General features: G+C 38.3%; 2 long non-coding RNA genes and 1 pseudogene across 2 annotated transcripts; 2 read left to right on the top strand and 1 right to left on the bottom strand.

Moving 5' to 3' along the window:
- The first annotated feature begins 6800 nt into the window (after window positions 1–6800).
- On the top strand, window positions 6801–7186 carry LOC131256500 (uncharacterized). The gene is made up of 2 exons (XR_009176850.1): window positions 6801–7010; window positions 7105–7186. It is a non-coding gene; the product is annotated as an uncharacterized LOC131256500 (long non-coding RNA).
- A 2668-nt stretch (window positions 7187–9854) lies between these two features.
- On the bottom strand, window positions 9855–11734 carry LOC131256499 (DNA-directed RNA polymerase V subunit 1-like; annotated as a pseudogene).
- A 684-nt stretch (window positions 11735–12418) lies between these two features.
- On the top strand, window positions 12419–13112 carry LOC131256498 (uncharacterized). The gene is made up of 2 exons (XR_009176849.1): window positions 12419–12479; window positions 12922–13112. It is a non-coding gene; the product is annotated as an uncharacterized LOC131256498 (long non-coding RNA).
- The last annotated feature ends 10128 nt before the right edge of the window (window positions 13113–23240 follow it).

The raw sequence follows: 23240 nt of genomic DNA, 5'->3' as shown, positions 1-23240 counted from the left end.
ATATAAAGATAATAGATACAAACATTGTCCGAGTCCTTGAAAAGCCCTCATGATGACAGTTATAAACAACAATGTAAAATTCAAAATCAAAGGGCACTTTCTACCAATTATCTTGAAACTAGCACTAATAGTTAACAGCAGAATTAATCCAGTTCAATATCTGCACCATAAAATAAGAGTAATCCACCAAATTTGGCGAATGAATCATTGAAAGATAAATGATAGACAACAAGGAATTATTCCAACAAGAATGTAAAAACATTGGTTGGGTAGAGTAGTACAAAAATATGCACCAACAATTAAAATCTATGTATCTAACAAGTGAGAAAATTTTATTCAATACAACAATCATTCCATACTTATAGTTTTCTAGTAATAAAAACACTCCAGATGATATCAAGAATTAAGGGTCAAATACAAACAACACAGTAAAACATTTAAGGGATTAAATTCAGTAAGAAATTGATGAAAGGAGTACTCCATATTCAAAGCAAAGGTCCGGGTGTGGGCTCCACGAATCAAAAGTGAAAACCCAATGAAATCAACAAATCCAGGGAAGTTTATTCAATTGAGAATCCAATGCTAACCATCTCAACAAAATTCAAGTAAAAACAAACTAAAAATGAAAGAAATTCCAACCACTATTCAAATCACATATGCAAATCTGAAAAGAAACATCACGAAATGGATCTAAGATTGAAGAAATTGCAACCACTATTCAAATCACATATGCTCAAGAAGACTACACCACATAATTTGTAAAATCAGAAATCCCTAATTCTGGTTGGATCCTCAGATCCCAAAAATCCTCAAATCCCTAATTTGTAAAATCAGAAAAACCCCAATTCGGGGTCCACATTCAAATCTGTAAGCCCTAAAATGCCCAAATCCCAAAATGAGGGTCCTCATCAAATCAAAAATCCATAAATTACTAAATCCCCAAATTACTAAATCGGCATTGAGAGAGAGAGAGAGAGAAAGACCTCACGTTCGACAAATCCCTGTCAACCGAGCTTCAGAGAGAGAGAGAGCGAGGGCGTGCGTGGGCAGGGAGGAGAGAGAGAGAGAGAGAGAGAGAGAGAGAGAGAGAGGATTAGGGCGAGAGAGAGAGGAGAGGGGAACGCCGATTAGTTAGAGAGAGAGAGAGAGAGAAAGGGAGAGGATTAGGGCGAGAGAGACAGGGGAGGAGAGGTTCTTGCTGGACGCTGGACGCCGGACGCCGGACGCGGATTAGATACAGGTTGAGTAGCGAGTTGGCTACTGAAGTGACGTCACCAATTTCTGTGGGGCCCACTATGATGTATGTGTTGTATCTACACCGTCCATCCATTTTGAGATATTATTTTAGAGCGTGACCCAAAGAATGAGGCAGATAAAAACATGTAGTGGACCTCACCACAGAAAACACTGGAGAGAGTGATTCCCACCATTGAAACTATCCTAAGGCCCACCATAATTTTTATTTGAAATCTAACCTGTTCAAAAGTTAAAAAAGACATGAAATAAGGTAAAACACAAATATCAACTTGATCTAAAACTTTCATGGCTTTTAGAAGTTTTTAATGGTGGGTGTCATTGTCCCCATTGTTTTCTGTGTTAGGTCCACTGGAGCTCTGGATTTAACTATAGATATTGTCCTAAATTGATCTCTCCAAATGGATGGAAGGTGTGGATATAAACATAGGTGGGACTCAAAACTGAGAGGTATATAAATATCAGGTGGACCACACCACATGAAAACAATAGTGATTGGATATCCATCGTTAAAATCCTCATAAGGCCCACTATACTGTTTATTTGGCATCTAATTTGTTTATTAGGTCATATGGGCCTAGATGAAGGGGAAAAACAAAATTCATCTTGATTCAAAACTTTTATGGGCCCCAGAATGTTTTAAATGGCTGACGCTCATTTAACACTATTTCTTGTAACGTGGTCCATTTCAAATTGGTACGTGCCTCATTTTATGTCTCATGTCATAAGATGATCTTTAAAAATAGATGGATAGCATGGATTAAACACAAACATCAGCTTGATCTGAGACTCGAATTGGGTAGTGATGGCCCTTACCATGGGGCCCGTCCAGATGTACGTAATTGGTTGCAATGGTAGGTGATTGTACATTTCCTAGTGTTATATCCTACTCGAGATTTTTCGTCTCACATCATAACATTAACCAGCAAACATGTGTGATATGGATTTTACAATGCCATTGCAATGGCCCTGCAACAACTCAGTTACACAGTATACCTACTTATATGCTCCTTGATGGCTCCACACAGAGAAGAAGTTCGAGGAGTCTACTTGCATCAAAAAATTGAAAAGATAAAAGTACTTGGTTGCAAATCAAATATAGGGCACATACGGTAGCCTATAAATGAAGTAAAATGGAAAATGAAAATGGAGGTAAATGAATTGGGAATAAATGACTTACTAGTTATGTTTGGATGGGAGTACATGAAATGTGTTGGTGCTGATTTCCAGCAGACCGTGGCCAATACAGGGGACGCTTCGATGCGTAAGTCAGTATCGAGGTTTTATAGAGTATGGTAGGATATTCAAAAAAGAAATATTAGTCAAGTATTTATGATTTCTCAGTGAACGTACCTTGGATAGTGGGAGGTACCTATATATTTATAAGAGAATCAGAATACAATTTCAAGAAGACTCTCGCCTAATATCTTGGTTGTAATCTGTGATGTCCGTGAGATGAGTGGTTCTCAAGATCGTCGGGATTCGATATTATCCTCTGAAGATCTTAAGTGGGATCTTTTAAGACGTTAAAGGATATCCCGAATCGTGGTGGATGTTCCATCAACACTGTTTCTTGGGGCACACACCAGTGGATGTTCCATCAACATTGCTTCTTGGGGCGAGCACACAACGGTTTTGGATCAAGCTAATGGTTGCGTTGTCCCAAAACTATGTTTGTGTGACCATAATTCAATGTGGCCCACTGATGAGCAGACTTGCCCCGGGCAAGTTCATAATGTGGTATCCCTGATTAATGTCCTGGATCTTTCCCCATAAATGTATCTTTTAAATATATTTTTTTTAAGGTAATTGAGCAAGACATGGTGAAAACGTTCCTCTGTCCATTCGAGATGTGTGTGAAGTAAGGAGACGTTAGCAACATCATGTGCTCTTACAACCGTATCAACGGCATCCTCACACGCACGTGATCCAAAACTCCTATCTCAAACAATATGAGGAGATTGGAATCTTCATGGGTAATGTTGTTTTATTTATTTATTTTAAACTTAAAAAAAGAAGTTATGTTGGTATTTTCTTATTTCAATCATATAAATGAAAATGGTTTCGAAGTATCCACATATAGCTTTGAAAATCAATAATTATTAATTTTTTCTACTTAGTTAATTTAACTTGTAAATTTTTACTAACTATTTTGTTAATTATTGCCTAATATATTAGGCATTTCTTCGCATGATCCAATCATTGTGATTTTTTCAAGAGCATTGCCCATTATTGTATGGAATGAATGGAAAGTCCACATCAAAGGTTGAATCATCCAAAATGCTCAAATCAACTAATTGAGAAATTGAGTATGATCCATCCATGATGGGGAGTAAGTCCAATGGTCTAGATCAACAAACTATTAGGCCTATATATACAAAATTGTAGCGCAATAAGAAATTCCATGTTATCCACTAATTGAGAAATTGGACTCTTAGGAGCCCGTTTGTGTGCCAATTAAAAATGAGCTTAAATCATTTTACTTAATTATCATTTTTAAGTGGTCACGAACCATTGAATTTAATTTCAATAAACAACTGGTGGCATCAAAAGCCATTGATTTTAATTACAATATACATAGATTTTTATATTTTTAAAAATATTATGTGTGTGTGTATATATATATTATATAAAATATATATGGAAAAGGTTATTCACGGTGGAGGTCATGGGAACTCCCCATGAGGTCAAGCTGTGTGGGCCCCACCATGATGTGTGTAAAACATCAACACCGTGAATTTGATGGGTCCCCTTTAAATTATGGTATATCCCAAAAATCTTCTTTATACGGAACTCCAGTGGGCCATACCATCTAAAATCATGTCAAGGCATGCCTAAAACATATAAAAGAACTTGGTGGGCCCCACCTGAAAATTGGATGCGTCTGAAACTTGGTGTGACCCCTCATCCAAGTGGCACACACATAATTTATGGGCTGGATTTGTGAACCACATCTCGGTGGGCCCAAAAGATAATGGATGGGCATTATGATAGTTTCAATGGTGGGAATCACTCTCCCCGCTGTTTTCGGAGCTGGGGTCCACTAAGGATTTTTATCTACCTCATTCTTTGGCCGATGACTTAACATGATATCTCAAATTGGATGGACGGTGTGGATATAACACGTATATCATAGTGGGGCCCACAGAGCACCGACCAACATCACTGGCCAAACGGTGTAAAACGCACACTGTGCGCAAGCCCAAACCCCAAATTCATTTTCCCGGTCTCGCTCTCATATCTTCCCCCCCTCTCGCTCTCATTTTCGGATTACCGAAACCCTAAAACCCGATTCTAGCTCTCATTTTCTCCCTCTCTTGCTCTCATTTTCGGATTCAAGAAACCCCAAAACTCGATCTCCATTTCGGGCGAGATTCCGTTTCCATTGGGTGTTCGTTTCAGTGGTTTTAGTTTCTCAGATTTCGCATCGGAAGGTATGCGATTCGCACCCTCTCCTCTCTCTCTCTCTCTCTCTCTCTCTCTCTCTGTCTGTCTCTCTCGCACCCTCTCCCTCTCTCTCCGTTTCTCTCTTCCTCTCTCTCTTTCTCCCTCCATCATGTCGAGGTAGACCACACCAAAGGTAGACCACACCACAGGAGACAGTAGCGATTGAACGCTGACCATTAAAAACTTCCTAAGACCCACTGTAATGTTCGTTTGCCATCCAGCCTGTTGATTAGTCACACAGACCTAGATGAAGGGAAAACCCAAATATCAACTTGATCCAAAACTCCTGTAGCCTGGAGAAGTTTTTAATGGTGGGCATTTAATCAGCACTGCTTCACGCGTGCTTCCTATGGCGTGGTCTGCATTCAAACACATACATACTAATAATGTATTTTTTGTCAGGAAGATAATATGTCATGTATCTCTACAGATAGAGCTTTGCTAAGCCCACACAAGTGTGGAATAAAGCTAATGCACAGCAAGTTAGGTCTTTCCCAGTGTAATGCTTGTGAAAGATCCACCCCTTCATCTGTTTTTTCAGCTCAGGTTCACCTGCCAAACTTATTGTACAGCTCAAATTGTGGGCCCTACTACTAATCTGCTGTCTAAAGGACATATCTTGATGATTAAAATGAATAATAGTCACTATCCAAATTTAAAGATAAATGGTTAGATGGTAAACATGTCAAGTATTAAGTAGTGGTGTCCATGACGAACATGCCATTGTCCAAAGATAGGTCAATCCTATCATAAAATGGGACACACATATGTTGAATCTGGAAATTTATTTTTTCAGTAATTACATGTTCGTCGTTAGCCCATCCTCTTAGTGGTCTGGACTTTGCAGATGCATATGGTCGTTTCAGGTGTGCTTTAATAATCCTTTCTATCTCACCTCCTATTTGGATTTTGTTTTCAAATTATAGGATGAAGGTTTTAGTGTGCTGCCATTCTTTTGACATGGTGCCATATTGTCACAGGAAGTTCATTCTCATGGGCGCCAAGTTGTCACAGGAAATTCATCCTCATGGGCCTAAGTCATGGACTTGACTAAATTTACGGTAAGTGCTTTCTATTGTAAGTCTCATCTGCAAGTCTATTATGCTGGTACTAGTCCAACTGAAGTGGATCAGTTCTGAATGTCCTTGTGCCGATCTGGCTACCTGTCTCCAACATTTTAGTAATCACCATGGACGTGGATTACTTTCAGCTGGGGCTGCAATGGATTTCAGCACTTGTAAGGTGCAGAGGTATTCTCTTTCAGAAGAGCACTTTGTTTTTTCAGTAGCAGTTTCAATGGGAAAGTTGTAGCAGGGGAATTATGCAGTGTTATTGATTGGGTGGAAAAAAAAGTGGTTTCAGAGATATTGGCATATTACATATGAATTTGGTCTGGAGATATTGGCCATTGCATGCAAGCTTTGAATCAGTTTTGTTGGAATTTTGTTCTATTGTTATTGATTTGTAGCTGTTAATTTCACATAATTATTCTATCATAATATTCTGTTTTCTTCCACACTTCTTTTGTTCCCAAGCTGATAAATCAGGTAGTTTGCATGTCCCGCTTTCTGTCCCAAAGCTGGGTAGTCGTGTAGGATTGGTTGATGCTTGTTTAAGTCCTATAACCATGCAAGATTGCAACAATTTTTATTCTACTTTTCTTTTGGGAATGACAAAGAAGTGAAGATTTTGGTAACTAACATATGAAATATAAGTGGAATGTAAAAGATTTCGAATGTAGTAAACTCACAGGTGAGTTATGAGAGGGTTGCCGACTCTGTTGCTGGTGAAACAGTTGAGATGGAAATGGCAACTGTAGACTGGTTTCCTTGTCTTTGTAAATAAGACAAGATTAATTCATCCATTCTCTCTTTAAAGCTGCTTGCAAGCAATGTTGATACAGTTCTCCTGCAAATAGAATAGAAAAAAAAAATCATGATTTTAAATACCCTTCAATACAACCCAATATGAGCTGAGCCAAATCACAAGTAATGTATCAGTGTTCTACCATTTACAGTAGCCAAGTAATAACTAATGTTTGTGTAATTTGTAATTTCATTGATCTTCTACAACTAGTTTGCAGATGAAGAAAGATTTACTGGAATAAATTTATCAGGCCCACGGAGAAAGGTAAATTTTGGGGCTGTACTTATAAGTTCTTACTCTAACAATTTTGGGCTTACAGTTCTTTCTTTTTTTATTTGTTTGCAGATGAAAGGCTTAATCTGAACTGCCCAACCTGTGGACCCGACTTCAGATATGGTACATCACAATCAGATTAGTTTGACATCATGATTTCTTATTAATGGGTATTTGTTTGTTAAATTGGAACCATTGATTTTCTTAATTTATCTTCTTTTTTTTTCATATAAACTCTCTAATAGATGTCCAAATCTCATGTAGACACTCTTGGCTTGGAAAGCAAGGTTGCGTGCTAGGGGCCATCGAACAATCCCCACTTCAATTGATGAGCTTTTCCGTGTTGAATATGGACCACTAGATGGTGATGTTTGGTTGGACAAATTAATTTTATTTTAACAGTTTTACAAGGTGAAGTGATGTGGAATATGGTTGGACACATTAATCTCTTGCTTGTATTTTTTATTTTGGTTTAACTTAAATTCTGATGCAGTCCATGTGAGCCCCACTTATCTTTTGGTTTCAGAGTTCATTATTGCAATACAGGTACTGCCTCAAAACTCCTTTGCATTATATGTCACTGTTCATGAAAAATTGATTCATGGTCCTTCTAAATCTGTTGTAACTCCTTTGGAATAATTAGCTAATTGCTTTGGTGCAAGTAGGACATGGAATTACTCAGGCATGATTTTGGGGTATGTCAATTGTTTTTTTTTTTTTTGGATGTGGTCACTGAAAATCTTAATTTTTTTGACCCATTTCACAACATTATCTGGAGCAACTACGCAGAGTGGATGTCATGCAAGAGTGGATCATCTTCTTCAAATTTTGGCTTCCTTTTCATGTAGTCATTTCCACCATAGCAACTGCACTTTATTTGTTTAGGTAGCCATGTCTGAGCAAGCGGCTTTCGCTATGGTTGAGGTTGCGGCCCTCTTCATAAGTTCAGAAACCAGAGCCAGGTAACAGCCTCATCGAGCTACATCCAACAATTTAGCTTGAATCAGAATTTTCAAGGACTGTTGTGGATGCATTTCTTTCTTGTGTAGCAGATTTTCTATGTTGTTAGACTCCCCTCTTCTCTTTCTGTACTTTTCTCTCCCAACTTTTTTTTTTTTCATTTTCCTTCTCCACCTGATTTGAAAATAGAAAGGGAATTCATATTTATTACTCTCCTTCCACTGATAGACAATTCACTTTCTAGGATAAAATGGTAAATTCAATAGTGCTATTGCATCTATTTGTTTGTTTTTTTTTTTTTTGGCACCATTTAAAAATTGGCAGTGACTCATCCACCTTACATATCAGATTGATTTACAGCTATACACACCATCCAGATTGTGGATCTCATTGTTGATGGAGCATTTCTAAAATCAGACATTTCTAAATCACACTGATCAAGCAATCCTAACCATCCAATTAAAGGATATCATATGGATAGATGGTTAAAAATAAACGTAAATGGTCCAAATTTGGAAGGACAAATCTGATGGTTAATGTTATCTTCTCAGTGAAGATTTTTTATTATGCACTTGTGCTCCATCCATAGATTTGGATGGTCTGGATTGCCATACAAGCATGCCATGTGTATGTCTAAAGTCTCACCACCATTTTATAAATGGTGCAAAACTAACACTTGACTCCCCTTGCTCAAGACCTGACAGATGACTTTTTTTTTTTTTCTTTTTAAATTTATGGGCAGTGAAAATTGTAATGATGGAGAAATTCCAAGTATTGCATGGTAGCTTATGCTGAAATGAAAAATGAGATAGTGCCCATATCTGATGATCAGGATTCCTCTGTTGTGAAAAATGAGATAGTGCCCATATCCGTGAAATGTTCTATTGAGGGTAGGCTGAACAGTAGGACAATTTTTTGCGTTTACCAATGATTGCTAGGTTGAACAAATTCTTGTTCAATGACCTTTATGGATATTGATCCCAAAAACATTTTAGTGCACTGTTTCTAGTCTATATCCATTATATTATGAACTTACGTTTTGTGTTTGCTCTAATATAATAAGATGTCAATTTTAGATTTCTTCTCTCCCTCTCTATGCTTGAAAGAATGGGATTTTGGTTCAAATGCATAAGATGGACATTGAAATCATTGGTCTTCTTTGATTTTTTTTTCTTTACCATTTCTTCTGTAAAGTGCTTCTAAGTTGTTTGAACTGATGCAGGTAAGAAGTTCTGGAATGTGTTTCATCTGCAGCCTATGCGTGATCAGAAGGTACAATTCCAAAAAAAATATCATCTAATTTCACATTATTTCCATTGCTTTATGATTATACAATTCCAAAAAAATGAGAACCAGAGGTTAACAGTACACAGACTGCTGAAATTGATGTTTTACCAATAGATCACTACTATGATGCCTTAGGAGGGCCTGAATTGGATACTCTCAAGGTACATGGACTTTTTTTTTTTTTTTTGCTGCTACTGTTGTTGTGCTCCATTTGCTTTGTTCAGCTGACAGGATATCATCTCTATAATTATAAATGCTGTTTCAAAGCAAGTGTGGAGTACTACTAATTTGGAGAGATCTGACATAAATAAAGTCTTCTATTGGTACGAGAGCATAATCAAGTTCTCAAATCTGCACTTGATTGAGAAAGATCTTAATGGCATTAGTGCTAACATGGAATGCATATGCAAAGTTAGTTATTTATGTGCAAAAAAAAAAAAGAAAAAAAAAAAAGAGGAGAATGTGGTCCTGACCCAATTGAGGAAGTTATGCCCAAAGTGTAGTTAGCATAGTGTCCCAGTGGGAATCAGAAGTTTAACTGGTAATGGTATCATCTCTCCTTGATAGGGGCAATAGTAATGGACTGAAGACAACTGAATCTGCTAAGGCATCTAGAAGACAGTCCATCAATTTATTATTATTATTATTATTTTTTCATTTTCTTCAGATACTGAATCTGCCAAGGCATCTAGAAGACAACTGAAAGAGACAATCTACTCAGTGCTGTTTGATATGAATGTTCCTGCTGTTTGTAGAAGAACTGCAGGCATGGCAGCTGAGACCACTTCTCATCACATTATTGCTGAAGTGTGCAACATTCGCAGGAAGACAAATAAATCTTCTTAAAAAAAGGTGAAAGAGCGTGCTTCTTTCTCCCAAAGCAATTTATAACCTCTTGACAAGAGTGCAGGATCTCATCCATGCTCCGCTCGAGTACTTTCAAGCGCATCTTATCAAGGTGAATGTGGCCAACAAGGCCTGTATCCGCTTCTGAACTTTCAGGTATTTGTCGATGCCTTTAAAGCGACTTTTTTCAAACGATTCTGAACTAAATATCCTGCATTCTCCTTGCAATGCATTTTCCCATAGAAGCACTCATTCAAATATAGAATAACTCTCCGATCTATAATATCATTCTTGAAGTTAACTTTGCACAAAAGTATTTCCTTCATCGATTCCCATGAAGAGTTGTTGCTCTGAGAAGAATCAAGAACTGCTTTATATGCAGGATTTGATACTGTAGTAGCAGCTAATACACCAACTGGTTCACCAGCAAGAGACCTGCCAGGACTATTTTTGTCCACCTGTCCATACTCAAATTGAATTATAGAATTGTTGCAGAGGTTTCTCACTGTCCCATCATAACAGATAACGACATCTCTAAGTGTGGCCATTAGATTTTTAAACAAAGTTCCTGGTTCAGTAAGTCCTCTAGAAGAACGGATCAACACTTCCCTGGATGATATGGAATGGACCAACTCTTCATAGGGGGTCAGACCTTGAAAAAAGGAGCTCTTAACTAACCCAAATGCCTTAGAAGGATAGTCAACACCATTAATAGAATACTTATTTTGGAAGTGGAAACTCATATCACCATTAACAGAATACTTATTTTGGAAGTGGAAACTCATATCACCATTAACAGAATACTTATTTTGGAAGTGGAAACTCATATCCTCAACCAAACGCCTTGAATAAAACTTCCCTCGGTCATAAAGTTGAAGCCCCAAAAAGCCAAGTTGTTGAACAACCTTACTGATAGCTGAATCATTTTTAGAATCTATCAAATTACCCAAAGCAGATAACTTTAGAATACGAGTCACGATTGGCAGTTTTATAGTTTTCAGGTAGCTTTCCACTAACAACTCTACAAGTTCATTGTAATTTGATCTCAAGTGAAGCAGCAAAGGTGATATGTCCTGAATCTTCTTCTTTATATCTTCAGTAACAGCCTTGGGAATGTCAAAATCATTCAGGCCAACACTATATCCTTCTAAAAAGAGAATGTCCTTCAGCAATGGCTGCAACATATTAAAGAACTTAACAGCCTCTTCTGTTCCCTTCTTGTCAAGAACAGAAGTAACAATCTCTGTGAATGATGACTGCAGTAAATCTCTATTGAAATCAATCCTCACCATTTCACTTTTACTGATCAAATGCCTCTCCCCAAAGCAGTCAAAAATGCAGGTAAAGCTCTTTGTACCATTTGCAAAACAGTCCACAGAGGACCTGTATGGTGAGCCTTAAGCAAAGCAGGTTCCAGTAAACTGGTGAAACACACATAACCAACTGTTGCGCAGTCGCTTTGTTCAAGAAAAAAGTCCTAAACATGAGTTTAAGTGACAATAAAGAATCATGCACCAGTTGTAAATTCAGACTACCACTATGAGAACTACGGATTTGCTTTTCAACACTAAACAGCTCCAAAACTTCTGCCTTTGCTGCTAGTGACTAGATAAAATATATGAACACAACCTCCATCAAAATCTGCACCTAGGGGAGCACAAATAAGGGGATTGATCTTAATAGTATGGTCGTCATGCACATAGACAGAAAATGCTTGTAATGAATGTTTATGAGTACTAGGTGGCCTATTAATGAAAACAATGTCTCCGTCCATAATTCGCCTATTTATGATTTGACCAGCTTTCAAATCTGATTTAGTTTACTTTGATTCTCTTTTTTCCAATTCAGTTTTGAAAATTTTGAATGTAAGAGAAGTGCTACTGTGATTTGTCTGGATGTATTTAAGTGACTATTTTGTGTTCTCTACACCATAATGAAGGACCACAGCTGGTTACAGAAAGTTGTGAGGTGCATTGGACACAGAAGGTTGAAGGAGATCTAATAGTCCAATGCTCTTGAGCTTTCACAAAGACCATTTTTCAGTGAAGCTATCATCTAGAAATGCAATAATCATTTCAGTGAAGCTGAAATGGCCAATTTGAAACTATCATAGTATTTGTATTGTGTGATCATTACTCCAAGTTCAACTAGAAAGGAATGTAATTGCAATTTGTACTCCATTATGAATAACACTAACCGTCGATACAGTTCAATCATTGCCACCTAATTGAATTGAACAATTGCAATCCAACTCAGGTGTGTTTCAAAATGCAGCGTAAAAGATGCATTTAGATCAATGGATTATTTCTAGCCTGGTGAACCTGTGATTAGCTCTGTTTTGAGCTTGTAGATTATCTTTGCATTAAGTTGATGAAACTCAATCAGGCCTTGAAAGATTTGAATTTTATTTTGTATTGTGACTTGAATAAAAGATATGATGTCATTGAGAAAACCCAAAAGCCACGGCTCAGTTTTTCATTTTTTCTTTTTGCAGTGGCTATAAGTACATGCCTTATCAACTTTTGGCTTGCCACGTCACGATGGAGGTGAGTTTTTTGGCTGTTAACTGGTAGCTCTTTGTTGGAAAGTATTCTTCTTCATCATGGTTATCAAACAATTCCTGTTACAACAAAAGTGGCTGATGTGCCAGTCCATGTTGGCATTGAGTTGTAGTTTGACCACCAAGTGTGTCAGGTTTTTTCTAATGACTCTGTGATTAGAGTTCATAGAGAACCCACAGACATGTTATGGACTCACAAATCATATGCCTGTTTCCAGTGACTAGTAGAAATGATGTCACATGATTTTCAGTTCAATTGGCAGGTGTATTACAGTGCAGAAACACTCAGTGTGCCAGTGGAGATGATAAAAGGGAAGTGTGAAGCTAGAAAGAAGCATGATCTTCCATCTCTGGATGACCCTGCAATCTTTGAGCATATCTTCTTCAGTGAATACATGTATGATCCTTCCAAATGTTGGGTAGTGTAGATAAAAGAGAAAGATGGCGATGATGTTAAGATGCAAGGACAAGGAAACAAGTATGCATGGCTATGGAACTTGACTAGAAAGTAGGTGGTAAGGAAGTTGTCGAAATAGGAAGAAGACGATGATTTTTTGTATATTTGTTTATTATGTTAAACTTATATGTATTTATGCGTGAATAAGTGTGATGCGGATAAGATTGTTTGTGTTTGGATGAATGTACTTTTATGTTTGGATGGATTTTCTTGTTTGGGTTTAGATGGATGTGAATGTGAATATGATGAAATATATTATATAACAGGTGTATATGAGGATGAATATGATGAAATATATTGTTAATAGGTGTATATCAGGAATTTTGTGCGGAATTTTGAGCTAGAATAATTTTTTTAAAAGAGACTTTTAGCGAAGAAAAGTTTTGTAATTTATTTTTAGCTGCGAAAATTTTCGCTGCTAAAAGTCTTGTACAATTTTTTAGCAACGAAACTTTTCGTCGCTAAAAGTAGAATAATTTTTTGGCTGCGAAATTTTTCGCTGCTAAAAGTCTTGTATAGTTTTTTTAGCGACGAAAATTTTCGTCGATAAAAGTAGAACGATTTTTTAGGAGCGAAAATTTTCGCTGCCAAAAGTCTTGTACAGTTTTTTCGTGACAAAAATTTTCGTCGCTAAAAATGGAACGATTTTTTAGAAGTCTTGTACAGTTTTTTTAGCGACGATAATTTTCGTCGCTAAAAGTTTTGTAATTTATTTTTAGCAGCGAAACTTTTTGTAGCTAAAAGTTTTGTAATTTATTTTTAGTAGCGAAAATTTTCGCTGTTAAAAGTTTTGTATAGTTTTTGCATTTAGCGATGATTTGAAATTTTCGCTGATAAAACGCCTTGACATCGGTCTTTTAGCGACGAAAACTTTCGTTGCTAAAACTGTTTAGCTACGAAAATTTGACTTTTAGCTACGAAAATTTTCGCCGCTAAAAGTGAGATTTCTTGTAGTGCATGTGCATTGCATGCTTATTTCTTTTACATTGAGGACAATGTAGATTTTAAGTTGTAGGAGATTAGGTTTCCTAATCAGTGTTTTCTTGGTCTTGAGCAAAAATTGTAAAACTTTTTAATTTTTCTGGAATTTTTTGTGAATTCGAAGTGATTTTGACAGCCATCTAGGGCACTTAGAATTTCAAGATACGTGATGTTGGCAATTTATGACTGTTGAATTCAGTATCTGTTAGATTTCACAGATTTTACAATTAAGTTTGAATTGTTAATCCTGAATTAGAAGTTGTAAACATTAATTAAGTCATGATTTTACATGTCAAATCTCGCTTTCACATTAAGGTTTCAGTTTGATATTCAAGGATTAACTTGGTAATTACTAAGCATGTAAGGAACCACAGCTTGAAAAATTTGCCCGTCATGATCAATTGAAGAAAAGAAAATACCGAGCTTAAAAAAAAAAGAAAAAAGAAAAAAAACAGATACCTTTGGAAAAGGTTGGCGAATAATCTTCACCATAGGTTTGCTCCCTATAGGTGTAAATTTAATTCCCCATGGATGATATATGAGAATGGTTGAGTGTACAGTCTTCACCATAGGTTTGCTCCCTATAAGTGAGGATTTGATTTCCCTTCTTGGCATTACTTTTAATGGAAAAATCAAAAGCTGGAAGAATGAAAAGAAGAACTGTAAGGCAAGTTCTATTTTAGGTTTTGGTTGTCCTAAATGCTCCTTGAATCATTAATGTTATCATGTAAATTAACGATTGAATCTCTTAATAATGATAAGTCGAGACTATAGATACACCCATGGAATTCAATGTTTAGAATTTTTTCTAATTGATAGATTAATACTTTGAACTTGATTATAAAGCTTATCATGCGCTTGAGTCCAGGAGAAATTAATACCCAACATTCATGAATCTGAGAATTCTCATATCTGGATTATTTTTCAAAAATCACTCGAGTTTATATAAATTGTCTTGTAATTCTTAACTTATTTTTTGCATACTTTGCTCAGGACTAGCAAAATGCTGGTTGAGGGTTGTGTTGAGGGTCAAATATTGCATGTTAGACCTTAATTATTACCTGATTTTACGTACATGATAATGCTTAACGCCCTGCTTTAATCTTGTTTTTGGTGCAAGGTGTATTTACGAGCCTGGACTGAAAAGGATGTTAAAAGCATGGATTTAACGCTCAGGAATTACCAAGGCAATGGACGGGACTACAGGAGACTGAGATCGACAGATTTACACGCCAGAGATCCGAGAAAATCAGGAAACTAAAGTTCAAGTAGCCCAAAATTGATCCAGAATGTAAGATCATGGGGTTCCCATCTTCCGTTCGGCTTAAAACTTTATACATGGCCAAGGGACCACAAATTAACCATACACGTCAAAATTCAGCCCTTGGATCAGTGTGTAAGTGACCTGATGGATAAGATCAGACAATAACCATTAAGAAAGCATCTTGTATATCCTTGGGAGATCACGACCCAAACTGAACCGATGAAAAGAGCACGAAAAACGGTGCATACCCGTCAAATTTCACTTCTTTTGGATGATACAGTAAGGAGAAACGAACGATAGACGTTTCTAAAAGGGAGAGTGGCAAATTTGTAAATATAATGAACTCCGTATCCATGCACGTAACTGAGAATTGGCTTGCTTCGACGATGGGTAGTGACTCATCACATGTGGATGGTGTGGCCCACCTAATGTTCAGATCTACTTCATACTTTGACTCATGGGCTTACACGTTACTAAGAAGAGGATGAACGAAGCAGATCTCTGAAAATACCATCAGAAGTGGGCCCCACCTATTTTTTGTACAAAACATCCAAATAGTGCCAAAAACGTCTAGTGACGGAGGTGCTTGCGATTGGGTTTTGCCAGTGGGCCCCATCCATCATCCTTTTTCATGAACCGAACCATCCAATGCACTCAGAAGATAAATTCGACTGCAACCTGAGCGATTCCAAGCTTCCATGCACACGTTCAAGACTACAGTAGTAAGGAAAATGCTGCTGCGTCTATTGATGGTGTGGCCCATAAGAATAACAGATTCACTCCAAATTTGAGCCCGTGATCAGGCATGAATACAAAAGCTCTAATATTGGATTCGATGCACCATAAAGTCAGTATAAGTGGACCCCACTGACCTCATCCATGGAAACGGAAGTTTCCGTTTTCCTTCCGCGCAGCTGCTGTGCGCACGGAGCGAGTACGCAAGTTCCAGACGATCCAGGAAGTAGTGGACCACCACCGTTGTTTAGATGGCCGATCCGGACCATCCAGATGAAGGTTAAGCAAGAAACGACCCCAGTCATGGAGCTAGGCTACAACGTGAAGCCGTGCACTGTCCTAAAAATCAGGCCAAACGCAACTGTCCATGCGTTTTCTCTGCATGCGCAGTTCGGTTCCGCTGCAAACTGCGGAAATAGTGTCGGTTCTACCGACTCTTGCTGTGTAACCAATTCCACCACACCTAGCACCTATAAAACAGAGAGAGAGAATGTGAGAAGGATGATCTTTAGGCCGTGAAGCACAGGAGAGAGAGGGATCTCTTGGACTGTGGAGAGTGGGCAGCCGTGGAGGCAAAGTGGTCGGCTAAGATCTTCTTCTTTCTTCCCTTTTAGTTTTTCTTCTTCTTTTAATGCTTTTATGAGACTTTAGTCTGATCATGATTATGATAGGCTAAACCTCTTAGCTAGGGCTAAGAGGTGAAGCTTGTAGTGTGATTGGGTTGTTAGCTTTGCTTTGATTCATGGTTATTGAACTCTTGTAGATTTTAGTTTGATTATTAAGGAATACTTTTAGTTTTTAATGGTTTATTGTGACACAAATTACAGTAGATCTGTAATAGCTTTGAGTATGTTCTTTTCATTATGAGATTGTGAACTTAGGAGGCTCTGTTGTTCACCATTCTCCTTGGCATGGTTGGGTGACGGAACCCCTTCCTAACTTTCACAATTCTCTTGTGATTGGCTGTGGTATTGGTAAATTGCTGTTGTTTGCCATAGTCTTCTGGGCATGGTTAGGTGATGGAATCACTTCCAAATCGACACCAATCGTATTTGTTGATGATTAGATCCATGAGACATTCAGAGATCTGACAAATCTCTTCTTACCAACTGGATAGGATGGGACTCCGATTCCAGTTGTGTCCTTAAATCAATACAAGGTAACTTCCCAATTGTTACAAGTGGATCATTGGCACCCTAGTTCCCACCTTTATTTTTATTAGTTTTTAATTAATCTATTCACAATTATTTTCTCAAATTCGCTTGATTTAGATTACATCTTAGTCTAATTCTAGTTCTATTTAGTTTCAGATTACGTACAGGTATCAGTCCCTTGGGATTCGACCTCGGTCTCACCGAGTTTATTACTACATCACAACCTATACTTGAGGAGTGAACAACTAATGGCTCAGCTGGTACAGTTTCTGCTAATTGTTGTGAGACAACAACTAGCCGTTTTCTAGCTGTTGGGCTAGCCACGCAGCAGTTACAGCTAGACCCTGCACTAATGGCTTAGCTGTTACAGTTTCTGCTGCAACAGCTCTTTTCAGTCCCTCTATTTATACTGAAAGATTTCTCTCCTAGTCCTTTAGTCTCTCTACTAACCAACCACCCGCCATTGCCACTTAGTGACACGATGCGGACATGCCAAGTGCAAAGTGCGCCACTAGCGCCTCTACAGCCACACAGCCACACTGCCTCACATGCCCATGCCCTCGCACCGAGCCCGAGACCAAGACCGAGCCTGAGCTCGAGCCCGTGCACGTGCCCTTGCCCGAGCCCGAGCCCGAGCGCTTTAGCGGGTGTTCCAGTGCGTGGTTCATAGTTCACGGACTAGGTAGGTAAATATTATAATACTCCGCATCCTTCATATAAACCATAGTTTTTTCTTTTCTCTTTTTTCATGTGGGACTATTCTCAAAAACTCACAAAAAATGTTTTTCAAAACAACTTTTATATATTATATATTATTTTATTATTGAAATATATTTTATTAAAATCAAGTGGGGGATTGTTGCAAAAATTTGTCGGGGAGTGAAAGTTGGGAAGTGGAAAGGGCGGTTGCTGAGATGGTTGGAAGGTGATGGCGGGTAAGGAGATGCGATCGTACGGATGGTGGGACTGAGGAGAGTGGGCGAGTGGAGCTGAGAAAGATCAGCGGCCATGATAACGCCATCAGAGAGAGAGAGAAGCACATGGGCGCTTTCCTTCCAAATGCCAATGACTCTATCTCTCAATCTCAATAGAAGTTGATCGATCTCTTCGAGCTCTTGCATTGTCAAGAAGGTGGTGGAGTCGTGCGGGAGCGGAGAGAGAAACAGTGGAGTCATGCGGGGCGGAGAGAGAATGAGAAATGAATTATTCATTTATTTATTTATTGGGGGTACCTTAAAAAGTAAATAAATAAATGGCGGCGACGACAAAAATCACCTGTATGGGCGTGTGTGTGGGAGAAGGTTCTCTACGGTCGAGCTCATGGGAACTCCCCGTGAGGTCGAGTTCTGTGCGCCCCACCATGATGTATGTTGAACATTTACCCCATTAGTCAGATGCACCATTCCATGGTGGGCCTAGGGCATAAAAATCAAGTCAATCCGTGACTTGTGTGGCCCACACCACATACAAGAGTTGAGAGGTGGTTACTTTACATTAAAACATTTATAATTATTTTTTGGGCCCAATGAAATGTGGTTCACAAATCTAGTCCATCCATTATGTGTGTCCAACTTGGATGAGGGGTCAGACCAAGTTTCAGATGCATCCAAATTTCAGGTGGGCCCCACCAAGTGCTTTTTATGTTTTAGGCATGTCTTCACATGATTTTAGATGGTATGGCCCACTGGAGTTCTGCATACAGCTGATTTTTAGGATACGATAATTTAAAGGGGACCCATCAAATTCACGGTGTTGATGTTCAACATACATCATGATGAGCCCCCCCCCCGTTCCAAATTAAAGATAAGGTAACTCATGCCTAATCTAATTCCTTCGGCCCTCATAGAAAGAGAAGAGAGAGAGAGAGAGAGAGAGAGAGAGAGAGAGAGGGGAACGTATCCTTCGGGCAATTCCTCTCAAAAAATTCTCAAAAAAAAAGAAAAGAGGGAGGAGAGTTTATCCTCAGTTTGTACATATGGCCCCACTTTTGAACAATCATAGCCTTTCACAGTAATCCGAGCACTATCTTAACTATAGAATTAGAGTGGGTGATCATATCCTATTTGTGCAATAGTAGTTAGGTGGACCTTCGAATGTAGATTATTCATTTTCAGCTTTGCATGAAGGTCTCAAGATTGTGTAAACCGTTAAATCCTACAGGCCCACCCGTTTGGACCATTCATCATTAATATTGGACCAGATAGAATGGCTAGATTAGCTTGGATCGAAATGTCCACCAAAATAGGCTAGATCACTGGAAACCTAATTCGATCAGAAGGTCATCTGTTTACTCATGGAAATGGAAATTAGACTTATCAATGGTCAAAACCATGACACCCAAAGTACAAACATTGGGAGTAAATTATCGCCAAACGCCTCTATTTAATTATTCTAAGATAGGAGGAAAGTTTTCTGACAAGGGTTCAACTGATTGAATTGATGTTTGGATGAACTTCCGTTTAGGTCCTAAAATATTGAGCATGATAAAAGCAAAATCCGACTATGAAGTGCTATATTTTATTGTTGTTGTTTAGCTCTAGTTCACATACTATTTTCATGATATGGAGAAGCAAACATGTATTGTTAAACCATCGTTTAAATGGAAAGGACATTAAGGGCTCATTTGGATACTACCAAATAAATAACTTGTTTTTAACTTATGTAAGTCATTTAGTTACTTTTCTTAATCTAGTTTGACTATTAAATTAGAATAAGTAACTTTTTAGAAAATATACCTTATTTATTTCAGTCTGTTTTATTTTTTTTTTCTTCCAAAAGCAAATTATTTTCTTTGTTTTTGTTGGTCACACCAAAGGTTGTGATATTTGCAACCCAACCTGTAACTGGGTATATAGACGCAGTTGAGGTGAGCACTAACACTAACTTAATGTATCACTAGTTGGCCACCAGTTTGTGGACCCTACCGATGTATGTGATGCTCACATCATCCACCCATTTTCAGGCCCAAACTGGGGCAGATTTAAATCTCAGACATGGGCTCACCATCTTAGGGTGGTGACCAAGCACCCACCGCTGAAACCTCTCTAAGTACCACTCTGTCATATGTGTTAGATCATCACTCTTCATCCCTTTGGTCAGGTCTTTTTGAGCGTGGGTCTAACCATGTGGGACAGTGGGACCCACTATAATTTTGAGAAATCCATATTATCCATCAAATTAACCCCACCGTTAACAGCAGGAAGCAATGACACCCATCATTGCACATGCCCTGATGGCCCATCTCTCTATATTGTATATCCATGCCATCCATCAGTTTTGCTATTTATGTGATGCCCACCACCGTAGCCTCCCTAGGGTCCAGTGATATGGAGCCAACAGCTGGGATCCACAGTAAGGTGCTTGCCACCAAGCTAATTAAGTGGGCCCCACTAGTAAAAAAGAATAAGGCTAGAATCTCTATCGATTGAAACACTCCGGGTCCGGTGAGTAAACTACACAACAGAAAAAACGTGGGGATTTAAACCCACCCCATTAAAACCCCCTGGCCCATGTTGCTATATGTGTTGCGTGATCAAATTGGTCTTCCTTTTTTAATTTCCTGTTTGTTTCTCTCGAGCTCATGGTACCACCCAAAATGGTAAGGACTCCAGTCTCAAGTGGACCTACCCAATGAACAAACATCAAAGGTTGGCCCAACATGATGGACAGTGAATGTATAAGAGGACTATATATACTTGAGGGATAAATACTTGTGTTGCTGAAGATCAAACATGGCTTTCTACTTTTTGACTAATAAGTACATTCTTTACCAAACGTGATACATACTTATCAGTTACCTCATTAAGAAGAAGAAATCACATAAGTAGCTTATGGTAAGTAACTTACGTTCCGTTCCAAACGGTCCCAAAATAGGCTTGTCATGGGCTGGGTTGGCCCTCTATTTTTATTTTTTTTCCACTCAGGCTTCCACATGCTGTGTTAGGCCCATGATTTCAGGCTAGGCCTAGGCCTTATGTCTAAATGTTGGGCGCACCGCCGTAGTCTGACCTGGCCCAAACCCAGCCCATCATCACCTCTTAACTCATAGTGCAGCTAGTTGCATGGATTCACTTGGATAGCCGGATCAATCAATCTAAACTGTCTGTTAGCTCATAACACATGTCATGAGCTACCATGCCAAAAAAAAACAGTTAATGAGCAGTTTAGATCAATGCGTTGACTTTCCAAGTATCCGAATCCAACTAGGGGCATTGAAACTCATAGTGCTGTCAGAGCACTGGACCATTTCTCTAAGACAACGGTACAATTTTGTTCCGCTGCATTACTAAATTTGAAAAAGGACGAGTGTGTTCGTCATAAAATCAAGGGTTGGTATGGCCCACCTGAATTACAGATGGGCTGACTTTTAGATGGGCTGGCTTTTATGCCCTGGTCCTGAATTTTTATATGGTATCCAATGGATGAAGTAGATATTGTACAGTCACCATAGCAGTCCCTAAAAAAATCAAGGGTGAATGTCTATCTGCCAACTGGTTTCTTTGGCATGGCCCACCTGAATTACAACCATTTTATGTTTTAGCTTTACACCTAAACTGGGATTACACATCTAATGGTTAGAGTGGATCTCCGTAAACATCACCATGAGCCCCACTAAAAATCAAGTCCCTGCATCCCTCTCTATGGTACAGATAGATTCTTTAAGAGGAAGAGTTGTATGGGATATTGCTATTGGTTTTAACAGGCCCACCACAATGTTTATGTAAGATCTACTCCAACCATTAGATATTTAGTCCAATATTAAGCCCAAAGACATACAGATCGGATTGATCCTAGGTGACACCAAAGGAAATAGTTATCTTAGAGATGTTGACCCTTGATTTTTATATAGCTCACCATGATAATTATTTAAATCCACTCCAACCATTAGATTCTACACAAAAATTTATGTATATGGAAATAATATCATACCCATGCATGATTCACATGGACCACAATAATGGAATAGTGTAGAGGATAAACATTGTCTTATTTATTGTTTCCTATCATTTGGTTCACTTGACTCCCTGATGGAGCTAATTTTTGGTTCTTGCCCTAACATGGGGTGAATGGAGCTAATTTTTGGGTCGGTGGCCTAACATGGGGTGGCGCACCTTGTGGATGAGATGAGTTTTACATAAACATCAGGGTGGGGCCCACCCACCCATTTGCTGGCAAGGCAGCATTAATGATAGTGGAATGATAATTATATTGATTAATGAGAAATTTTTTTGAAAACCTTTTCTAACAAGATGACAAAATATAAGTTTTATATTAACTAGGTAGTCTTTTATAAATTTCATATTAAGTATATAGGTTTTTAGAAAATTTTCTTAAATAATAAGGGAATTTTACAAATAGAGAAATTTGCATTCCAATACACTTTTCAAAAAGGTTTTCCATAAGCTACCCCATTGGAGTACCTTCCCTTTAGATTTGGAGCCAGGTGGGAAGGGCAAGCAAAGGGGCAGTAGTTGGGTAGTGGCTCGATTAAGGACACAGTGATGTTTATCTTAAATCCACCTTGGATGGGTCCTTATTCACGGCCTAGTGGTACACTCACAAGAGTTTCAACACTAAGGTAATGGGTTTGAGAACCCATTCTAGTGTGTCCTTGTGAGGAAAAATAAAAATAAAAATTCCACCTCAAACCATCAAGTACGTCACTTCAGGTTAGACCTAGGGTCCATAAATCAATCCTCTCTAAGATTCAAGTGGACTACATGATTAGAATAAGTATATACAGCAACACTCACCTTCTAAACTATTTCCCTTAATGTATTCTCACCTGCTGAGTTTTGTGCCTCCGGGCATAAATTGGTGTGGTATCTAATAGTTAGAGTGGATTTCACATAATTCTCACCATCTAAAAATCAAGGGGGACTTCTCTATGTCAATTGTTTCCTTTGATGTGGTCTGCCTGAGTTAAGGTTCAGCCTAATATTTTGGACCTAGGCCTAATATATAAATACACATCTAATGGTCAGAGTGGATCTAGCATACCACCTTGATGTCTATGCAAAACTCACTCCATTCATTAGATGCCTAATCTCATATTAGGGCTAGGACTAAAAGATTAAGCTGATCATATTCAAGTGGCCCTATTAAAGGAAAACAGCTAGGAGCCCACTGTGATAATTATAAGAAATTCAATCCACC

Source organism: Magnolia sinica, chromosome 9 (assembly GCF_029962835.1).
Source record: "Magnolia sinica isolate HGM2019 chromosome 9, MsV1, whole genome shotgun sequence".
Taxonomy (NCBI): Eukaryota; Viridiplantae; Streptophyta; class Magnoliopsida; order Magnoliales; family Magnoliaceae; genus Magnolia; species Magnolia sinica.
Note: the sequence above shows the minus strand (reverse complement) of the source record. Positions and strands in the feature narration are given on the sequence as shown.